The sequence below is a fragment of the Physella acuta genome, unplaced genomic scaffold (assembly GCF_028476545.2).
Source record: "Physella acuta isolate Inbredline_101_S28 unplaced genomic scaffold, ASM2847654v3 ptg001072l, whole genome shotgun sequence".
In the NCBI taxonomy this organism is placed as follows: Eukaryota; Metazoa; Mollusca; class Gastropoda; family Physidae; genus Physella; species Physella acuta.
The window spans coordinates 25,494-49,011 of NW_026732589.1; the positions used below are offsets into that span (position 1 = coordinate 25,494).

A 23,518-nucleotide genomic window follows, 5' to 3' on the forward strand; every position below is an offset into this window, starting at 1 on the left:
AATACATTTTTCTCTGTATTGTAATTTTCAGTGTTATATTTGACGTGACTTTATTCTCAGTGTTTACCAGATATCGAAAGTAGTTGTCAAATCTCGCGATATTTGACCAAACCCGTCATATTCTTCTAACGATGTCGTCAAATCTCGCGATATTTGACCAAACCTATCATATTCTGCTAGCAACATCACGACACCTTCAACTTTGAATTGTCCTCGCGCTCTCTGCGTCTCATTCATTTGTTTGATACTAATTCAACATCACAATAATAGAGTTTTGTCAAATCCAGACCACAATAATAGAGTTTTGTCAAATCAATATAGAGCTAAAAACACGACGCAGGGTCTCGTGGAAACAGGTGCTTCATCGTCTGGTCACTGTGACCTGGGATTGTACCTTGAGTGGATAGTGTGGGGTGGGGTAGGTGTGGATGCGGTTGGGGGAGATGTGGACAAGAGTGGGGGAGGTTTGCCCTAGGGTGGGGAGATTTGTACCAGGGTAGGGACGGTATTCCCTAGGGTGGGCGAGATTTGGACCAGGGTAGGGACGGTGTACACCGGGATGGGGGAGGTGTGGATCAGGGTGGGGGAGGTGTGCATATTTCTGGTCTCAAAATGCTTTCCCATTAAATAACGTTTAACGTTTTTACTAAGGTTCTTAAAATCGAAGTTATTTTTTCTAAGAAACTTACGGATTTGATTTAATTTTAGTGCGTTTCATTTCTTAATACCCTAACTTTTTAACGCAGACTTTGTTTTAATAAAGTAAGATCTTATTTCAAATTAACTGAAATATTACTATAAAAAACCAGCTTTTAGTCTCTTCTCCTTTTATAATAAAAACCAATTTTAAAAAGATTAGCCCCACATGTCCCGTAACTCTCTCTCTCCTACGGGCAAAATTACTAGTACAGTAAAGTTTAGCCTACCGCGACCGGATCAGTTAATTAGACCAGGCTTTACACTATTGCACACCGTTCTACGCGTAGTCTCGACACAATTCCTTTAATTATGTTGGATAAATGTATGGATAAATTATCCGCTAACCCTGTGGGCGGGGGGTAAATAAAGAGATTCATATCATTTATGTTTTGTGTTTTTTTGTGTGTTACAGGTTGGTTATGGAGAGATTTGTGTAACGCTGTGAACTTGGGCTAGCCGCTTACCAATGGTGGTGTTAGGTTTATCCATTGTGGATACACTTTATGGGATACTTTGTCGGACGTGGGTTTATGGATATCTAGGAATCAACGACACAAAGGTGAGTAAAATTATACGAACGCATATTCGTTCACACTTACGAACACACATATGAATGATATGTTCACGCATAAGAACACACTTACGAACACACATACAAACACATACAAACACACGTACGAACACACATATAAATATTTGAATATGTTCACGCATAAGAACATACATACGAACACACATACAAACACACGTACGAGCACACATATATTCACACATACGAACACATAAAATGATACGTTCACACACACACGAACATACACCTGGTAGAGCCACACACACACACACACAACACTACCGTATGTGATTGTGGCCATAGATCTTTAATCACTGCAAGTAATTGGTCATCGATTTTTGCTTTAGTTTAACCTGGTTTGGGTGAATGTTTGAACTCTAATTTATGGCCACTGGCTCATCTACTTTTTTCGTAATTGTACCTAATACCTAATTACAGCACGTCTATTAACCTGATTTCTCTGTATATATATATATATATATATATATATATATATATATATATATATATATATATATATATATATATATATATATATATATATAATATATATATATATAAAACATACACCCACCCCAACATCACACAAGACAGGTACACCGTTATACCAGCACCTACCATACCAAACACTCTATTACCTCTAACAGTAAATTAACGCTGACATCGTCAAGTACTGAAGGTGCCATCAGGAGAGCATCTCACCCCCCCTCCCCAGTTTTACACGTGTCACCATGTCTGGCATACGTCACGCCAACCCCCACCCTTCCAAGCACATCTCACACCTCTTGCTGTGATAGGGGTGGTCGAGTTGTAGAATTATTAACTGCGAACCCCATAGTTCCGTTCGGTTCCCTGGCTTCGAACTTCTACCTCTACACAGTTCTAATAAATTGAAGTTACAGTAATTTGACGAGAATAGAGGCTGTTGTCCTCGTTTATTATCACTTACAAATACCTAGGTCACAATATGGTCACACCCCTCTCCCCCCAACCCCCTTCTGTCCACTCCCCCACACCTCCACACCCCTCTCCCCCACCCCCCCCCTTCTGTCCACTCCCACACCCCTCCCCCACCCCCTTATGTCCACTCCCACACACCTCCACACCCCTCTCCCCCCCACCCCCTTCTGTCCACTCCCCCACACCCCTCCCCCACCCCCCTTTTGTCCACTCCCCCACACCTCACACCCCTCCCCCAACCCCCCTTCTGTCCACCCCCCACACCACTCTCCCCACCCCCCTTCTGTCCACTCTTATCAAGGAAACATTGTCCGCTATTTCAGGCTTCATCTAAGAGCATTAACTCGCGCTGATGTCACGGTGACCCTCAAATAATTTCAACCCCGAATTTCGACACATTTCTCATCGTCATTTTTAAAAGAACAGGAACATTTAAAAGCCGAGCGCTCGATTAAAAACTAAATATCGAATACGGGATTAAGTAAAAAACGTTACCTCGCTTGGGTCGATACCCAACTTGACCTTAAACCTGTTCCAATACAGTGTAATGTAAATCGCGGGTAATCACATATTTATTGATTGTATTTAACGTTTAGTAAAAAAAAAAATATCAAGAATTTGGAACTTAATTTGTAAATGTTGATGATATTTAGTACATGTATACTAATTGTATTCGTACATTTGACTTCCGCTGTTTGATAGTAATTATCGCGGATGACGATACTATCAACGATACTGAGACTGTGGTTAGATTTGATGTTGATTTTCTCATGCTCGATACTTTCGATTATGGTATCGCGATACAACGTTCAGAAAAGGTATTTGATTTAAAAAATAAAGTCAACTCGCAACAAGTTAATGTTCTATGTAATATTTTGTTCTCACAGAACATGTATACTAACTTGCTGCGATTTGTTTTATTCTAGACATGTATAGTATACATGTCGCAAAGCATGGTATACATGTCGCAAGTGTAAACGTAATGTAATGGAGAAGTTCAACGTCATTATTGAAAAAAGGATATCGGCTTTTGGTGTATTTTCATATAGGTCTCCAGTAATGGAAACTTCCAATAAATAAGGTTTTAGGTTGTTAGTATTCTAACAACGGTCAAAACACGTGTGGAGTTTAAGGATAGGGTTAGTTTTGATATTTATATGTAGAAGATTTAATAGTTAACAACGACACACTTTGTTTCAGAAACATTATAATGGGATGATAGAATAAAAATTGTGAAGACATTACGCCCGTTTTATGTATTGGGACTTGTTATCATTAAGTTGATCTATGTAGGCCTATGCGATAACGTAGGGTGTATCCTTGGTTTAGGGTTAAGGCTAGTATATATGGGGGTTACGGTTAGTGTCCATGGAGGGGGGGGGGGGTAGATGTCAAGGAAGGTTTTTGTCCAGGAGTCAGTACTGATACATAAGCCGCATGTGTGACTTAGAGTAACAGTACACTCCCAAGCCAAGATTTACCCTTAACAACCTCCCACAGTACCGGACTCTGTGTGTGTACTCGCATCTTGGTTATCTGCCCTTGTCTTTGAGTTGAAATAAAGTAGGCCGTAGCCTCGGTTTGAAAGTAGGTAGGATGGTACGAGAACGAGGCTTGTGGTGATACCGCGGGGGGAAAGACTAAAGAGAATATTATCTCGACACCTAAGCTAACGCTGAGTGGAAGAATGGGTACTGTGTTGCTGGTTTTCACTAGCTTAGACTGTAGACTCGGCGTCTCTGACTCTTAGACTCGATGTCAGCGTCGCTGGCGAATTTTAACCGGGATTTTATATCCGGGTTTCTGGCGAATTTTAAACGGACTTATCCGGGTCTCTAGCGAATATTAATTGGGATTCTGTATATCCGGGTCTCTGGCGAATTTTAAACGGACTTTATATCCGGGTCTCTGGCGAATTTTAAACGGACTTTATATCCGGGTCTCTGGCGATTTTAATTGGGATTCTGTATATCCGGGTCTCTGGCGAATTTTAATTGGAATTTTGTATATTAGGCTCTTTGGCGAATTTTAACTTAGCCTTTGTACATCTGCGTCTCTAGCGAATTTTAATTTGGGTGCCTGGCGAGTTTGTACTGTACATCATATAAAGACGTAGCTCACTATTCTGCACAATTGTGCAGCTAGTTGGTGCCAGAGATGTAGGCCTACCTTGCATATTTGCAAAGTTGGGCAGCTAGTTGATGTCGCATTTAAAGATGAAGCTCAAGATGTAGCTCGCAAGTCTGCACAATTGTGCAGACAGTTGACTCTATCACATATAAAGATGTAGCTCGCAAGTATGCACAATGGGACAGTTGTCGTCAACACGCGTACAGATACATTAAGACAATTGTGCAAATAGTTGACTATATCAAATACAAAAATGTAAATGGCAGGTCTTCACAAATGTGTTCATAGTTAACTCCATAAGATATAAAGATGTAGCCTGCATTTCTGCACAATTGTGCAGAAAGTTGACTCTACACAGATGTAGCCCGTATGTCTGCACAATTGTGCAGATCGCTGACTCCATCAGATGTAGCCCGTATGTCTGCACAGTTGTGCAGATAGCTGACTCCATCAGATGTAGCCCGCATATCTGCCTATTGACGCCAACGCCGTCTCTCAACTTGCCGATGACATTTTTCTGGCAGTAAGCAGATTTTTTTGTGTTCAGTTTTGGCAGAACTCTGGGTTCTGCTGTAGGGTCCATGCGGGCGTTTACCTTTTTTTTGTGTGTTGGTGATCATATGGGGGGTGGGGGGGGGGGGTGGGGTGGTACTGCAGACCTGTTTGTGGGCCATTGGAGTTCCTTGGTTGAGCCCTGTTAAAATCCATTCGGGGGGGGGGGGGCACTCTCCTCGTAGCAAATCACTGGACCCCAGCACCATGAGCCATATATTGTCACATGGGACCATCTTATAATAGTCACGTGGGGCCCTCTTATACTAGTCGTTAAGTTCCCTAAATGAACCTGACGTGTCCATGGGGCAAGTGAAGTCGAGTTCACCTGTTTCCGTGACCTCGGCATAGGAAGAGATAGTGTGGTCAGAACTATGCCGAGCTGCCTTTTACTTTACCTAACGTGTGAGTCAGGTACCCATCAGAGCTGGGTGAACTCAGGGACGTTCTACTGAATTGTACCCGGATTTGAACTTGAGACCTTCGATTAGCAGTCTAGCGCTCTACCGCTAGGTCACACCGTCCCATATGCTAGTTATTATGTGGGTTGTGTGACCCTCTTACAATATGGTCATGTGGAACACTGTCAATATCGTGTGGCTGCTCTGTACGCACTTTTATCTACACACTGCTGGTGTAGGCCTATAATCAATTAACACATTTATTCTTGGTTTTACTTCTTGATTGGCTCACTACTGACTTTTTTAAACAGACACATTTTTAAACTGTTTGAAAATAAGACCAGTGTTGGGATTTGATATAATTCGTAGACTTTCATTAAGGCGCCGTTGATTGAGAAGTTCCGAAATGGGTTAATTAAAAGGAAGTGGCGAGTCCACCATGCACGTGCCTCAGGTGAGTGGCGGGCAAGCTGACCTGACCTTCTAGACGTGAGAAATCTTCACGTTTTGTGATACATCCAACTATCACAATTCTACTTTATATAGGCCTACAAATGAACGATAACTTATCTACTTTATAGATTTATGTATTACACTCTGCAACAATTCTACTTGACGAGTATATACAAACGATCCCACGTCTACTTTATAGGTTTATGCATAACAATCTACAGAAATTCTTCTTTATAAAGACATCTAATAAGCTATAATAATTCCGCTTTACGGGTATATATTAAAAAGCTAAAACAAATCTACTTTATTATTATACTAGCTATTATAATTCTACTTTACGGGCGCACATTCAACAACTTAAACAATTCTACTTTATAACTATACATTCAATAAGCTTTCACTTAAAAGGCAGGCATCATTTAAGAGTATACGTGTCCTATAATGAAACATCGTATGGTATCTTAGACTATTCTAGACCAGTATAGGGTAGCTTTCGGATTCATTTAGAGTTAATTAAGACAAGGTGTATTCAAGATAGAAACATTTAAATTTTGCCTATTCAAATTATGTTGTATGCTTTTTGTCAAACTCGAGAATTGTATTTCTAAGTAAGTTGAGAAATTGTACAATCACATATAAATCACACACACGCACGCACGCACTTACACACACACGCACTTACACACACACACACGCACTTACACACACGCACTAATACACACACACGTAAAAAGAGAGAAGGAGAGAGAGAGTTTATTATGCTATTGCTTTTTAATAAGTTTTCAAAATGCCTTCAGTGTTTCTAAATATAAACCCAGACCCGTTGTGTTTATTGTGATAATAAGTGTGAGGATATTTTCAATTGAAAGTGTGAGAACGGATCTGGTTTAGAAGCCGGAAACAGTTGAGAGAAAGGGTAAGGGTTGGGGGGGGGAGTATCTATTTATCCGTCGTAGGCAAGTCTTCCTTAGAGATGGCGTACCCCTAAAAAACTGTTCACTGGCATCAAATTCATGGTCCCTCGTGATGGGGCTAGGTATTTAAATGCCGGGGGAGGGGGGATTATTTTTTTTTAAAGTGACCTTTTTGAGGTTTCTTACTAATCCCGTGCAACAACTTGAGCATTTCGTGTTCCCACGGACGTCCGTTTCTTCTCCCCCCCCCCCCCTTCTCTCTCCCCCATCTTCTACACCCCCCCCCACCTCACCCTTTTCACGCCCCCCTTTCAGTATTCTTAGACACAAACACACATCCTTTCTGTGTGTGAGCTATTTCAATCCACCCCCCCCCCCACCCCCCCTCCCCTCTGATGTAGCCTTCATCTCTATTATCCGAACTAACTCCCGTCTTCTCTTTGCTCTTTCTTTTTTCAGTGTCTCCCCCCCCCCCTCCCCTCCCCTTCCCCATCTCTCGCCCGTCTTTCATGCTCCCTGCATTTCGGGAAATCAGGTCATAAGGGAACTAACTCTAGCGGGCTAAGTGACGACTCGGAGTTGGCAGCAATATTGATTCAACTTGTTTTCGCAGTTCTCCCCCTTTATGATGGCGGGGGATACTCTCTCGGAGGCTGTGAGATTTAACGAGAAAGACGAAAAAGAGGGTGTGTGTGTGTGCGAGGGGGGGGGGGGGAATATATTTAAAAAGAGTCGAGAGGCAGGCCAAAAAAATTGAAGAGGGGGAAAAGAAAATGTAGTAACAAACGGTTTAATATTTCCCTTAATTTTCTTTTACCTTGCACTAGCATTCATCCCAGCATTATAAAAAAAAAAATGGCTAACAGGCATTATGTTAGGTGAAGCGCCGTAAAATCTAGAAGCTTCCCTGGGCATTGCGATTGTTTGTTGGTTAGGTTTCTGCTGGGGTATGAGATCTCTTATTAAATCTTTTTTTTTAAAGTGTTATTTAGGGACTGTGTGTGTGGGGGGGGGGGGGGGGGGGCGGAGGTGTTTGGATGTATACATCAGTGGTTCTTAAACTGGGTTAGATCGAATCCCAGGGGTTCAGATCGAACCCCATGGGTTCGGTGGGTCAGTCTTAGGGGTTCGGATACACACAAGACTCATGTGATTTGCGATCGGATTTTGTCAATACGGATTATTGAACTATTAAGACGGGTTCGGTGAATGCGCGTTTGAGACTGGTGGGGTACCTCCAGAACGATTAAGAACCACTGGTATAAAGTGAACCTTGTTAAAAGAGTCATCGTTTCAAAAAGAGTATTACACGAGTTAATTTTATGAGATACCAATCGGACATGTGCTTACTTGTGTGTTTACTTGTGTGTTTACTTGAGGGATAGGGGTGTGTGTATGTGTATGTGTGTGTGTGGGGGGGGGGGGTGTTTGTATGTAAAGGTTGAAACATAAGAAGCGGCAAAGTTTTTCTTAAAGAGTATCATAAAAGGTACTTTGCCGTTATGAGGTACCGATCGGCTTCTATAGTTGGCGTTGATAAGGTCAATGTTTTTTAAATACTGTCGAATAGAGGGGTGGGGTGGGTCATCAAGATCGGTCTGTATTCGATTATAGGGTTGGGTCATCGTGATCGATTTGTATTCGATTATATTGTTGGGTCATCGATATTGATCTGTATTCGATTATAGGGTTGGGTCATCGAAATCGATCTGAATCTCATGATGCTCTGTATATTGTTTTACCCAGTCGTAGTGGAATACATAAATTTAAAAATATAAGAATTTCATTCTTTTAGAATTCATGGGATGCCAGTTAGGATTGTATTTAATTAGTGTAGATTTTTAAGCAAACGGCCTGATTACACACATACTCAGCACATCCACCAACGCAACACATACCCAACACATCCACACATACCCAGCACAGCAACACACACACACATACTCAACACAGCCACACACTAACCCATACCCAACACAGCCACACACACATACCCAACACAGCCACACACACACATACATACCAAACACAGCCACACACACACACATACCCAACATGGCCACACACACCCAACACAGCCACACACACCCAGCACAGCCACACACATACCCAACACAGCCACACACATACCCAACATGGCCACACACATTCCCAACACAGCCAAACACACACACACACATACCCAACACAGCCACACACACATACCCAACACAGCCACACACACACATACATACCAAACACAGCCACACACACACATACCCAACACAGCCACACACACATACCCAACACAGCCACACACACACACATACCCAACACAGCCACACACACATACCCAACACAGCCACACACACACATACATACCCAACACAGCCACACACACATACCCAACACAGCCACACACACACATACATACCCAACACAGCCACACACACACATACCCAACACAGCCACACACACACATACCCAACACAGCCACACACACATACCCAACACAGCCACACTCACACAACCCAACACAGCCACACACGCACACAGCCACACACACACACCCAACACAGCCACACACATACACAACACAGCCACACACACACACGCACACAGCCACACACACACATACATGTGTGTGGCTGTGCTGGGTGTGTGTGGCTGTGTTGGGTGTGTGTGGCTGTGTTGGGTGTGTGTGTGTGGCTGTGTTGGGTATGTGTGTGTGTGTGTGGCTGTGTTGGGTATGTGTGTGTGTGGCTGTGTTGGGTATGTATGTGTGTGTGTGGCTGTGTTGGGTATGTGTGTGTTGCTGTGTTGGGTATGTGTGTGTGTGTGTGGCTGTGTTGGGTATGTGTGTGGCTGTGTGTGGCTGTGCTGGGTGTGTGTGGCTGTGTTGGGTGTGTGTGTGTGGCTGTGTTGGGTGTGTGTGGCTGTGTTGGGTATGTGTGTGTGTGGCTGTGTTGGGTATGTGTGTGGCTGTGTTGGGTGTGTGTGTATGGCTGTGTTGGGTATGTCACACACACACATACATACCCAACACAGCCACACACACACATACCCAACACAGCCACACACACACATACATACCCAACACAGCCACACACACACACCCAACACAGCCACACACACCCAACACAGCCACACACACCCAGCACAGCCACACACATACCCAACACAGCCACACACATACCCAACATGGCCACACACATTCCCAACACAGCCAAACACACACACACACATACCCAACACAGCCACACACACATACCCAACACAGCCACACACACACATACATACCAAACACAGCCACACACACACATACCCAACACAGCCACACACACATACCCAACACAGCCACACACACACACATACCCAACACAGCCACACACACATACCCAACACAGCCACACACACACATACATACCCAACACAGCCACACACACACATACCCAACACAGCCACACACACACATACCCAACACAGCCACACACACATACCCAACACAGCCACACTCACACAACCCAACACAGCCACACACGCACACAGCCACACACACACACCCAACACAGCCACACACACACACATACACAACACAGCCACACACACACACGCACACAGCCACACACACACATACATACCCAACACAGCCACACACACACACCCAACACAGCCACACACACACACACGCACACAGCCACACACACACCCAACACAGCCACACACGCACACAGCCACACACACACACCCAACACAGCCACACACACACACATACCCAACACAGCCACACACACACACGCACACAGCCACACACACACATACATACCCAACACAGCCACACACACACACCCAACACAGCCACACACACACACGCACACAGCCACACACACACACCCAACACAGCCACACACACACACATACCCAACACAGCCACACACACACGCACACAGCCACACACACACACCCAACACAGCCACACACATACCCAACACAGCCACACACACACATACCCAACACAGCCACACACATACCCAACACAGCCACACACACACATACCCAACACAGCCACACACACACAACCCAACACAGCCACACACACATACCCAACACAGCCACACACACACACCCAACACAGCCACACACACACACATACCCAACACAGCCACACACACACACGCACACAGCCACACACACACATACATACCCAACACAGCCACACACACACACCCAACACAGCCACACACACACACGCACACAGCCACACACACACATACATACCCAACACAGCCACACACACACACCCAACACAGCCACACACACACACGCACACAGCCACACACACACACCCAACATAGCCACACACATACACATACCCAACACAGCCACACACACACACGCACACAGCCACACACACACACCCAACACAGCCACACACATACCCAACACAGCCACACACACACATACCCAACACAGCCACACACATACCCAACACAGCCACACACACCCAACACAGCCACACACACCCAGCACAGCCACACACATACCCAACACAGCCACACACACACACACATACCCAACACAGCAACACACACATACCCAACACAGCCACACACACACATACATACCCAACACAGCCACACACACACATACCCAACACAGCCACACACACACACACATACCCAACACAGCCACACACACACACCCAACACAGCCACACACACCCAACACAGCCACACACACCCAGCACAGCCACACACATACCCAACATGGCCACACACATTCCCAACACAGCCAAACACACACACACACATACCCAACACAGCCACACACACATACCCAACACAGCCACACACACACATACATACCAAACACAGCCACACACACACATACCCAACACAGCCACACACACATACCCAACACAGCCACACACACACACACACACATACCCAACACAGCCACACACACATACCCAACACAGCCACACACACACATACATACCCAACACAGCCACACACACACATACCCAACACAGCCACACACACACATACCCAACACAGCCACACACACATACCCAACACAGCCACACTCACACAACCCAACACAGCCACACACGCACACAGCCACACACACACACCCAACACAGCCACACACATACACAACACAGCCACACACACACACGCACACAGCCACACACACACATACATACCCAACACAGCCACACACACACACCCAACACAGCCACACACACACACGCACACAGCCACACACACACATCCAACACAGCCACACACATACCCAACACAGCCACACACACACATACCCAACACAGCCACACACACACATACCCAACACAGCCACACACATACCCAACACAGCCACACACACACACCCAACACAGCCACACACATACCCAACACAGCCACACACACACATACCCAACAAAGCCACACACATACCCAACACAGCCACACACACACCCAACACAGCCACACACATACCCAACACAGCCACACACACACACACCCAACACAGCCACACACATACCCAACACAGCCACACACACACATACCCAACACAGCCACACACACACACCCAACACAGCCACACACACACACATACACAACACAGCCACACACACACACACCCAACACAGCCACACACACACACATACCCAACACAGCCACACACACACATACCCAACACAGCCACACACATACCCAACACAGCCACACACACACACACCCAACACAGCCACACACACACACCCAACACAGCCACACACATACCCAACACAGCCACACACACACATACCCAACACAGCCACACACATACCCAACACAGCCACACACACACCCAACACAGCCACACACATACCCAACACAGCCACACACACACATACCCAACACAGCCACACACACACGCACACAGCCACACACACACACCCAACACAGCCACACACACACCCAACACAGCCACACACACCCAACACAGCCACACACACACACCCAACACAGCCACACACATACCCAACACAGCCACACACACACCCAGCACAGCCACACACACCCAGCACAGCCACACACACCCAGCACAGCCACACACATACCCAACACAGCCACACACACACACACACATACCCAACACAGCCACACACACATACGCACACAGCCACACACACCCAACACAGCCACACATACCCAACACAGCAACACACATACCCAACATGGCCACACACACCCAACACAGCCACACACACCCAGCACAGCCACACACATACCCAACACAGCCACACACATACCCAACATGGCCACACACATTCCCAACACAGCCAAACACACACACACACATACCCAACACAGCCACACACACTGAGCATCCACCAACAGAAATATCCAACACAGCCACAAATGCACACATACCCAACACAGCCACCATCACACAACACCCCCCTCCCTCCCCAACTGTCCCCGTTATCCTAACAGCAAAAGTTTGCAGCCAGCCGTAAAGAAAAGAATCTCCAGTTAGCTCAGTGTAAACAAAATGTGTCTTCTGTAATCGTTCGCCACCAATTGTTATTTTAAAGGACCTCCCCTTCCCCTCCCCCTCTCGCTATCCCTCCCGCCACGCCCCCACGCTTAGTGTAACCATGAAAGGTGTGTCAGTGTGTCAATAGCGGTGTGTGTGTGTGTCAGTCAGTCTGTCAATAACGGTGTGTGAGACACTAACCAGCGAACGGAAGATCTAACCCTGGTCAACTTGGTCAGTTAAATTAGGGCGAAGTCGTGACCGCCCAATCATCATTAGTACCCACCCCCTTCTCTCTTCCTCCCCCACCCACAAGAAATCAGCAGTGAAGGCTCACTATCAATGACGTCACTAGTACGGGTGTCACCAGGTGCAGTAACTGAGGGTGTCACCCTCCCCACCCCCTATAATTTGTTGCATTTGAAATTTGGTGTCATCCCTTTCCCCTGCTAATTTACTTTCACTGGATAAAACAATGTTTTGATTGTAAATTTTACGACTTTTCGATTTCATGTCCGTCCCGTCCCCCGTCCCCCCTCCCCGAAATGATGTCACTAATATTTGTTCCTATTATATCTAAACCTATTTCTCTATGTTGCTAATACTCCTCATCTTGTACTAAAGCCTAGTTGCATACTCCTAATGCAGTGGTTCTTAACCTGGGTTCAGTCGAACCACAGGGGTTCGGTACACACCCGACTCATAATATTCACGATCCGATTTTCGATGAGGACGATAGAATTATTATGAAGAGTTCGTTGAATGCACATAGGAAACTAGCAGGGTTGTTACCTCCATAAAAGTTAAGAACCACTGCCCTAATATTTGTATACTATATTAACCTAAATCTAGTTCTATTCGCATAATGTTTGTCCAAGTTAACCCAGACCCAATTCTCCAAATTTAGGATCACATTATACTTAACCAATAGTTCAATAAACCGAGTGGGTGGCTTCAGTGTTTTGTATCAATGCGTCTCGGTGTTAATCCTCATAACAATACAAAGTATGTCGTTGGTGGTGGTGGGGGGGGGGTCAGGGGGGTGTCTTTGTAACCGACCGATGATGTGTCGTCTCTAACACGCCATGTGTTTGAAATCGTGTAGAAATCCTGTGTAGGGGAGCAGCTTTCAATAGCCGCCAGTATGAACGTTTGTAGTTCGACGTGTGAACATCAATACACCTCCATTTTTGCATTGTGTTTGTCGAACATCTTTTTGTTTTTTAATTTTTTTTTTAATTATGCAGATTGCAGATTACCACTGTTTGGACTGACACTATTTCGTTGGTTGAAGCATCATAATAATGTACTTGCAATATTTAGTTCAGTGGCGATTTCCTGTAGTCAAATAGTCATATAATTACAATAGTTTGTTTAGTGATGAATTCCTTTAGTGAACTAGTCATGTACTTAGTTTATTAGCGAATTCCTTTGTTAAAATCATCATAAACTTAAAATATTTAGTTTAGTGACGAATTCCTTTGGTCAACTTGTCATATTCTTCGTTACATTTATCGAGTATAGTATTATACACTATTTAAATTAATATAATTCTTTCTCTGCACTTTCATTTTAATTCGTGAATGCGCGATATGGTCGACTTAATGACAAATCAAAGTATACCCAGGTCGGTCTGTATTATGTTTTAAAATACATATTGACTTGCTGAGGCGGGGGTTGGAGTACTTTAAAACTCTAACCATGCCATCACCACGGCTTGCTGGGTAACCTTAAACTTTTATTCCCCATCTCTGACTCAGACTAAGGGCCGTAAACCCGCGTAGATTACACCCCCCATCCCCCGGGTTAAAAGAAAGCCCCCCCCCCCCTTCTTTTCAAGGGAACACTTAGCTGACTGATAAAGCCCTACCGTCCGCCTACCCCCCCCCCCCGTGTTTTATTCTGTTTGTACCTAGAGTAATATCCAGGTCCGTATCTGGGGTTTGGATTACTGTAACCCCCGACGTTATGGCTTCGGCCGTCTCTTTGTAGTGTGACCTCTGAACTCTGGGGGTGACTCTCTTGATCACATACCAACCCCGCAGTAGTTGTATGAGGTTAGTTTACGTCGAGGGCAGCGTGTTAGCACATATGCCCGGTTAGTTTACGTCGAGGGCAGCGTGTTAGCACATATGCCCGGTTAGTTTACGTCGAGGGCAGCGTGTTAGCACATATGCCCGGTTAAAAAACGTTGAGAGCAGCGTGTTAGCACATATGCCCAGTTAGTTTACGCCGAGGGCAGCGAGTTAGCACACATGCCCAGTTTACGTCGGGGGCAGCATGCTCGCACATACGCCAAGTTAGTTTACGTTGAGGGCAGCGTGTTAGCACATGTGCCCAGTTTACGTCGAGGGCAGCGTGTTAGCACATATGCCCAGTTTACGTCGAGGGCAGCGTGTTAGCACATATGCCCAGTTTACGTCGAGGGCAGCGTGTTATATGGTAGTAAAATAGTAGCGTGTTAAAAGGCGTGTCTGCACTTTAGAAGACGCGTATTCTCATTGTAGGGTGTAGTTAAAAGATTAGTCTGCACATGTAGGGTAGTTAAAAGAACATTGGCACATTGTATGGTAGTTAAAAGATCTGTCAGCATATTTTAAGTAGTTAAAATGTATTTCTGCACATTGTAGGATAGTTAAAATAACATCATCACATAGTAGGGCATTTAAAAAGATTTTTCTGCACATTGTAGGATTAGATTTAAAAACTGTGTCTGCAAATTGTAAGATTAGTTGAAATATGTCTGCACATTTTGGGGTATTTAAAAGATATATCTACACATTACATGACAGTTAAATGATATGTCTGCAGATTATAGGATAGTTAATCACATCACACAAATCACAAGTATCAAAACTGTTTAACCACACCCATTTGAGAAGAATAAATTGACGCTTTCGATGCTACAACCACTTTACAAGTCTCAAAATCAATGATTTGAGCCTGCACCCTACAATTAAAACAGCGAGAGCCACCAATTATCAATTGAACTGTGAACGAGGGCTGCAATGTCGAAACGTTAATGTGATAATTTAAAAGAAAATTATTTGTTAGTTTAAATGGAGTGCTTGTTGTAAATTTGTGTTCTAAATTGGATAAGTATTAACTTTACCTATTTTATTGAAGTAGTGTCTACTTTTTGCGACATCTTATTATCAGTGTTTCTTTCTGGCATTTTTCTACGGGGTAGAGGGAGGGGGGGCGGACATAGGTTAAAGTATATATTTTGTTAGGGGGGGGGGGGCTAAATACACCCCCTCCCCTTCCAAGACATGCCTGAATTGAAATAAACTGCATATTACTTTATCGCGAAAAAAATACTAACAAAAGTGGCGTCATTTGGTGGGGTGTCACCCTGTGCAGTGAGTGAAGGTATCGCCCCACAATAATTTTTCATTTTCAATTTGGTGTAACCCCCTACCCATCTCGTATTTTTATTTTTTTTTTTTAATTTTTATTTTAACTGGAGAAAACATTGTTTTGACTGTCAATTTTACGAAAAAAAAAATTCAATTTGGTGTCATCCCCTACTTAAAAGGTGTCACCCCGGTGCGGACCGCACCCCCTCCACACGCGCCCTGTGACGCTACTGACATCAACATTCTGGTGTGACACGCTAATCGTCCATAATTTCTTCTACCAATGTTGGGAACAGTTGCAATAGTTCAATACACACCCTGATTCGCCAACGCACTGGAATCTCACAGTATCCGATACCCTATGACAGTAGTATCGATGTGTTTGCAGTAGAACGGCTTATGAAAAGTAACTTAAATTTATGTACGTCTGTATAGTGTTCTCTAGCTCAACAGTATACACGTAAGATCCTTACAGCCCATTAAATATTGATGATGTGAAACTAACCGAAACACTAATTAAGACCCCCACCCCTCCCTCCCCACCAACCACGTTTTATTTTATCCTAACAGCACTAACAACCCTTCAACCACCCGTCAACGCATTCGCCTAACAACCCGTCAACCCAATGTTTTAAATTTCTTTTTTTTTATAAGCTCCCCCAGATTGTTCATTGATTTTATTCATTATTTATTGCGCCGGCTTTAAAGCTTGCAGCCTCACTTTAAATATCAGCTCGCGCTGGGCGCGCCAATGTGATGCGCGTTCAAACAAGGTGATGTGCGTGTGTATGTATGTATGTGTGTGTGGTGAGCTGGTGTTTGCCTTCTTGTTAGTGTTTAGATATTTCACAGTTTTTGTATAGCTATACGTGTCTAACTATCTATGCGTTTGAGAATAATTTACATTTTAATACGGGTAAGGTTTTTAAATGTTACGGAAGGAAAATCTCTCTCTCACTCTCTCTCTCCCCCTCACTCCAACCATCCTCCCTGTCCGTCTACCTCCCTCCCGGCCATTCCCCTCCCCTCACTCCACCACCCTCCCTGTCCGTCCACCTCCCTCCCGGCCATTCCCCTCCCCTCACACACACTCCACACAGCATGATCGATCAACAAAGTGAAGCAATAAACTGTATTGAATCTAGATGCTGTTAGCTGGCCTCAGGAGCAGTGTCTTCATCTACCCCTTCCCCCTTCTATACATCTTTCTTAGTCTACACCCCCCTTCTATTGTTTCCCCCTTCTTAGCGTACACCCACTCCCTACTGTACATCTTTCTTAACCCATCACCCCCCCCCCCTTCTGTACATCTTTCTTAACACATCATCTTCCCTTCTATACATCTTACCATTTATAGTTGCTATTTTCAGATCTTGTTTCACGCAGTTGTCTGAGAATCTAGATTACAGGAGTGTAAATAGTATTCTTTCTTTTACTAATTAAAATGCTCATTAAGAACACAAAGGCTGTAGTTTTCATTTCAAAATTTGATTATTAATTTTTTTGGCACACTGTCAGGCCAGGTGGGTCTAGAACCTACGACTCTGTTTGTTTTCTTTAGACCTGGTAACTTTTTGGCATTGGCGCTCGCACGTCGGAGTCATTGGTTCAAGTCCAGACTCAACCCCTGTGTGTTGTGTTTTTTTTTATTAAACTATTGTTAGAGAAGGCAAAATTTATTTCTGGCTTATTTATAAGTTAAGCGACAGTGTCAAGTTTACCCCCTCTCCTCCCCCCCCCCACCTGGCGACAAAATATATAGTTACGCCTCTGATTTAAAGAAATGATATAAGCAAGCCTTTCTACCCAAACCCACACCCCACAAGGCTACACCTTTGATCTAAACAAGCCATCACTTCGCCCCTCCAACCCCTCCCCTCCTCAGCTGGTGACCAAATATATACCTACACCTCTGATATATACAAATGACACACACACCACTGGCGACATATAGCTACGCCTTTGATCTAAACACCCCTCACACACACCACTGGCGTCATATGGCTACGCCTCTGAACTTAACCCCCCCCCCCACACACCACTAGCGTCATATAGCTACGCCTCTGAACTTTCCCCCCCCCCCCCCCACACCACTGGCGTCATATAGCTACGCCTCTGAACTTAACCCCCCACACACACACCACTGGCGTCATATAGCTACGTCTCTGAACTTAACCCCCCCCCCCACACACACACACCACTGGCGTCATATTGCTACGCCTCTGAACTTAACCCCCCCCCCCCCCCCCCAACACACACACACACCACTGGCGTCATATAGCTACGCCTCTTAACTTAACCCCCCACCCACCCAATTAGCGACATAATATAGCTACGCCTCTGATCTAACCCCCCCCCCCCCATTGGCGACATATTATAGCTACGCCTCTGAACGACCAACATGGCGTCAAACTTTGATGAGTTGTTTAAAAGCACATTCGCCCGCCCATCCCGTCCATCCGATCGCCCGGCGTTTGATTGTCCGAACCAGCGACCGTATCGTCTCCGCCGGGCCCGACTGATTGCATTTCTCCGCAGCGGGCACGGCTGGCGAAGTGGTCACCCCGTATCGCAGTCGGCGCGAAATCGATTCCGTATCGAGCCCGATGTTTTTTAATTAAGTAGAGAGCAACGTGGGCGAGTCGTCAACATCGATTCCCCGGCTGCATTACATCCTGCGATCTTCTTCACTGCCCCCCTCTCGCGTTCTGTGCATAAATTGTGTAACGCAGTAGTCTAATGCAGTATTATCCCACAACACACTAGCCTTAATTAAACACCTGTAAGCAGTGTGTAGGAAAATACGTTTTATGCTCTTTGATATGGCAGCCTCAACACGAAAATTCACGACGCGGTATATTTTTTTTTAATTAAAAAAAATATATAAACATTTTTAACTTTCGCAGCAGATGGCGGTAAAAATCCTAACCGCGACAGCTGACTGCTCTTAGTAAAGGGGAATAATTACGGTGTAGTTATAGTTCTTTCCCCTTTTTGTTGCGTCATTCGATGCTCGGGTTTACCCGGTGTCACCCGATAATTGCCGAAAATGAACGATTGTGGTGGCTCGGCCGTGTCTAAAGATTGACAGTTTAAAACCTAATCAAAACAGGTTCACAAACAGTTTACTTTTGTGAAGGATGAGGGTTTAGGAGTACTTTCAGATGTGGGTTTCAATGAAGGCAGTAATTAGAATACGCCATCTGTAATTACGATTAAAATACACTTTAAAATGGCAATACAAGTATTTTATTTTTACTACTCAAGCTGTAATTTGTCTAGTGATGTTGCAATCAGTTTCGAGCAGTTTAAAATGTCAATAAATGTCGGGGGTATTGTGTTTTATTCAGAATAGTTGCTCCGTCTGCAGTATTTAGGGTGAAGTCTGTGTGGCCGGGGGGGGGGGGGTGTTCTTTGTGTGGTGTTTGTCTGTTTTCATGACACTTTGTAAAGTGCCTGGAGAAATCCGATAGACCGGCGCCCTATGAATCCCTATAGACCGGCGCCCTATGAATCCCTATAGACGGGCGTCCTATGAAATCATATAAACCGGCGCCCTATTCAATCCTGTAGATGGGCGCCCCTTGAGACCGGCACGGTAACATTCGTCTTTGCTCGGTAACATTCATCTATTTTCGGTAACATTCGGATTATTTTTTTTTATCAGGCAAAATGTATAAGAAATAGTCTACAGTAGCATTTTTAAACATGGTTAATTACCGAAGAACCTAAACGCATTGTTTTCCAATGATCGTTGAACTTTTTTTTTTAAAATGCACTTTAATTATTTCTTACTTGAATCCGAAAACTGACCTTGAGCGTGGGATGCCTCATAAAATTTTAAATCGGCCGCAGTGACCGCCAGTTGATTTGAGATCAAGAAAAAAACAACTGCGATCAATTAATCCCTAGATTTGAGTTGTTTTATCCAATCGATTGGACATTGCGGATGGGGAACCGGAAGTTGGGGGGGGGGGGGGGGGGGGGGAGGGGGTGCTTTAATATATTTTTTTTTGTTTTTGAAGATCGGCCCCTTATTTTATTTCCTCGACTGTCAATAAAATGGCACCGAGCCAAAATTTTCCAACGTCGCCCCCCCCCCTCTCTTGATAGCTGCTGTAGGTAGGGATGACCCAATATACAACGCCTGTGATTGCCTGCCTGTCTGTCTGTCTGTGTGTGTGCGTGAGTTTGTTAATAAAATGGCAAATCGCCAAAATTTCGAACGCTTCCAAATGGCAACGCTAGGTACGGATGGCCCTATATGCAAGTTCTGTTCTTCAGATTACCTCGCTGAACGTCTTGTATGTGGTTTGTATGTATGCATGTATGTATATATGTATATATGTGAGTCCGTGTGAAGGCATCTTTCAAAATTAATATGTTACTTACTTGTGTCTGTCGGATACCGAATCGCCGAAAATCACAGCGCTTTCCCGGTGTGGGGGGGGGGGGGGGGGGAGAGAGAAAACCGAGTCCATATAGTTAATTGTTTAACTCGCATACAGTACATTTAGATCTATATATACCTTATGCGTGTATGCATTTGTGTGTGAGTGGTAGTTGTATAATACCTCTGCTATACGTCCCCACGGCGGTCCCGAGTTACCGTATTCTGTTTAAAAAGCTGTATCTATTTATTTACTGACCGCGGCAATGGTCTTTATTTTCATTGGCTTAAAAATTCCAGTTGTATCCACTGATATTAATTTACTTAGTGGCTCTAAGTACTCTCGTTTCTGCTTATAAACTAGAGATTGTGTTTTTTTTCATCATTGTTAGTTTTTCCTTTATGAAGAATTAGTTTGGTAAATATTGCAGTCTACGTGTTCACAAGCTCATTTCCGTTAGCCGGGCCACACAGCTGATGTAACTGTCGATCATTAGTTTGTAAATAAAAAATTTTTTAAAAAGATTTAAAATTTGAAACTTTTGGATACTTTACTCGTATCATTTTGAGGGTTAATACTCTAGTTAACGTTGCATTATTTAACTGAATTGCGTTTATACTAGACTATATCCCGATATTAAGTGAGGTTCTAGTCAACAAAAAAAAAAACCCCACTAAAAACGACGTTTTATATAGACAAAACTATTTCTTATCACATTCATTGTGGGGTTTTTTTTTTTTTTTTTTGACTTGTGTGTATTCATGTCTGCACGTGCTTCTTTATGTCTGTATGTTCGATTGTGTATGTATATATGTAATTGCCATTGTATGTTTACTTGGAGTGTACGAGGTTTTTTTTTTAGGGAAGTGGAGTTTTTATGTAGATCTATGTGAGCGTGCGTTGAACGTGTATATTTGTTAGTTACTGAGGCGTATTTTCACATAATTCAACATGTGTGTTCATGTACATAGAAATGAACACATGTAACATATTGATTTAGTGCTTATGGAAGTTTTAAAAAATAACCTAAAAAAAACAACACATGCCTGTAATACACAACACAACCTTGTTATATACTAGACACCCCTGTTATATACAAGATATCTCTATTATAATATACAAAACATCTGTTATTTACAAGAATCCTTGTTACATACACGATAGCTATTCTATGTTATATACACGCTATCTCTGTTATAAACAAGATATCTCTGTGATATACAAAACATCTGTTATTTACAAGACATCCCTGTTATATACAACACACTCCTGTTATACACAACACATTCATGTTATATACAACACATTCCTGTCGTACTCAACCCATCCATCTCATGCACCAATTATTAAAAAACAAAACAAAAACCCTTTCAACAAAATCTAGTCACGCTTAGCTGAGCGCTTTCTTTCTACTCCCCCCCCTCCCCCCACCCCCACTTCATCTCGCTCACGTGCACCGTCGTTGCTGAGTATGACGTACGATGTGTGTGTAGTTTTATGACAGATTGAGAGAACCAGACACGTGCATATGATTGAGTGAAAGAGGAGTTTTTTTTTTAAATATTGATATCGGTCTTTTCACCCGGGGATTATCCCTGTTTTCGCTTGAAATCCCTAAACCTCAGGTGTAATCCCGACCCATATAATCCCGACCCCTTTTATGTAATACAAGATATCCTTTGTTATCCTAACACCCACCATTCCCGAGTAACCCCGATCCCTTTTTCCCCCGATCCCTATCAAGTAAAACCAGACCCCTCTAGTCATAACACTGATCGTTCTAGTGTAACACCGAACCTTTATAATATATATAGCACAAGATCTATTCCTAATACTGAACATTTTAATATATGATTCATCTAACCTAATCCCGACCCCTCTCGCGAAATCCAGACCTATAGTATTGACTCGACTTCTGTCGTGTAACCCCGATTTCTTCCCCCCCCCCCCCCTCCGTCTAACCCGGCCGTTCATCTCGTTGCGTGATGCTCTATTACACTGAAGTCGCTTCACACACCACATACTCAACTGCTAACCCCCACCACACGCATCCCTCCCTATACACCTCCCCTCACTACCACACCTCATTCCCTCCCCATACACCCCCACCACACCTCATTCCCTCCCCATACACCCCCACCACACCTCATTCCCTCCCCATACACCCCCACCACACCTCATTCCCTCCCCATACACCCCCGCCACACCCATCAGTCCCTCCCAACATTTCCCCTCAGGGCTCATCATTCCCTCCAGCAAACTCGAAAATCAGACCCCGTGTCCTTGAGTCCACCCAGCTCTAAAGGGTACCTGACTCGCTTTAAGGAAAATAAAGACAGCTTAGCATAGAACTGACCACACTATCCCTTCACATACCGAGATCACTGAAACAGGTACAGTCTGCTTCACCTGCGCTATTGACCACTTTCAACTCCCCCTCACCACGCCTCACAACCCCCTTCGCATACTCCTCCCTCATCACCCCCCCCCCCCCCCACACACACACACACAACTAAACTCTGATGGGTACCTGATTCACAAACCCACCCACAAACACATTCACACAAACACATTCACACAAACA

The 23,518-nt window shown here is 44.3% G+C and overlaps 1 protein-coding gene across 1 annotated transcript in view; it reads left to right on the forward strand.

The window, feature by feature from the left end:
- Positions 1-1,131: 1,131 nt before the first annotated feature.
- LOC131955517 (B-cell CLL/lymphoma 9-like protein) overlaps positions 1,132-23,518 on the forward strand; it is a 38,201-nt gene continuing 15,814 nt past the window's right edge. Inside the window, exon 1 of the mRNA XM_059319666.1 lies at positions 1,132-1,258. The gene's annotated coding sequence lies outside the window, so the exon portion shown is untranslated. The remainder of the gene's footprint in view (positions 1,259-23,518) is intronic.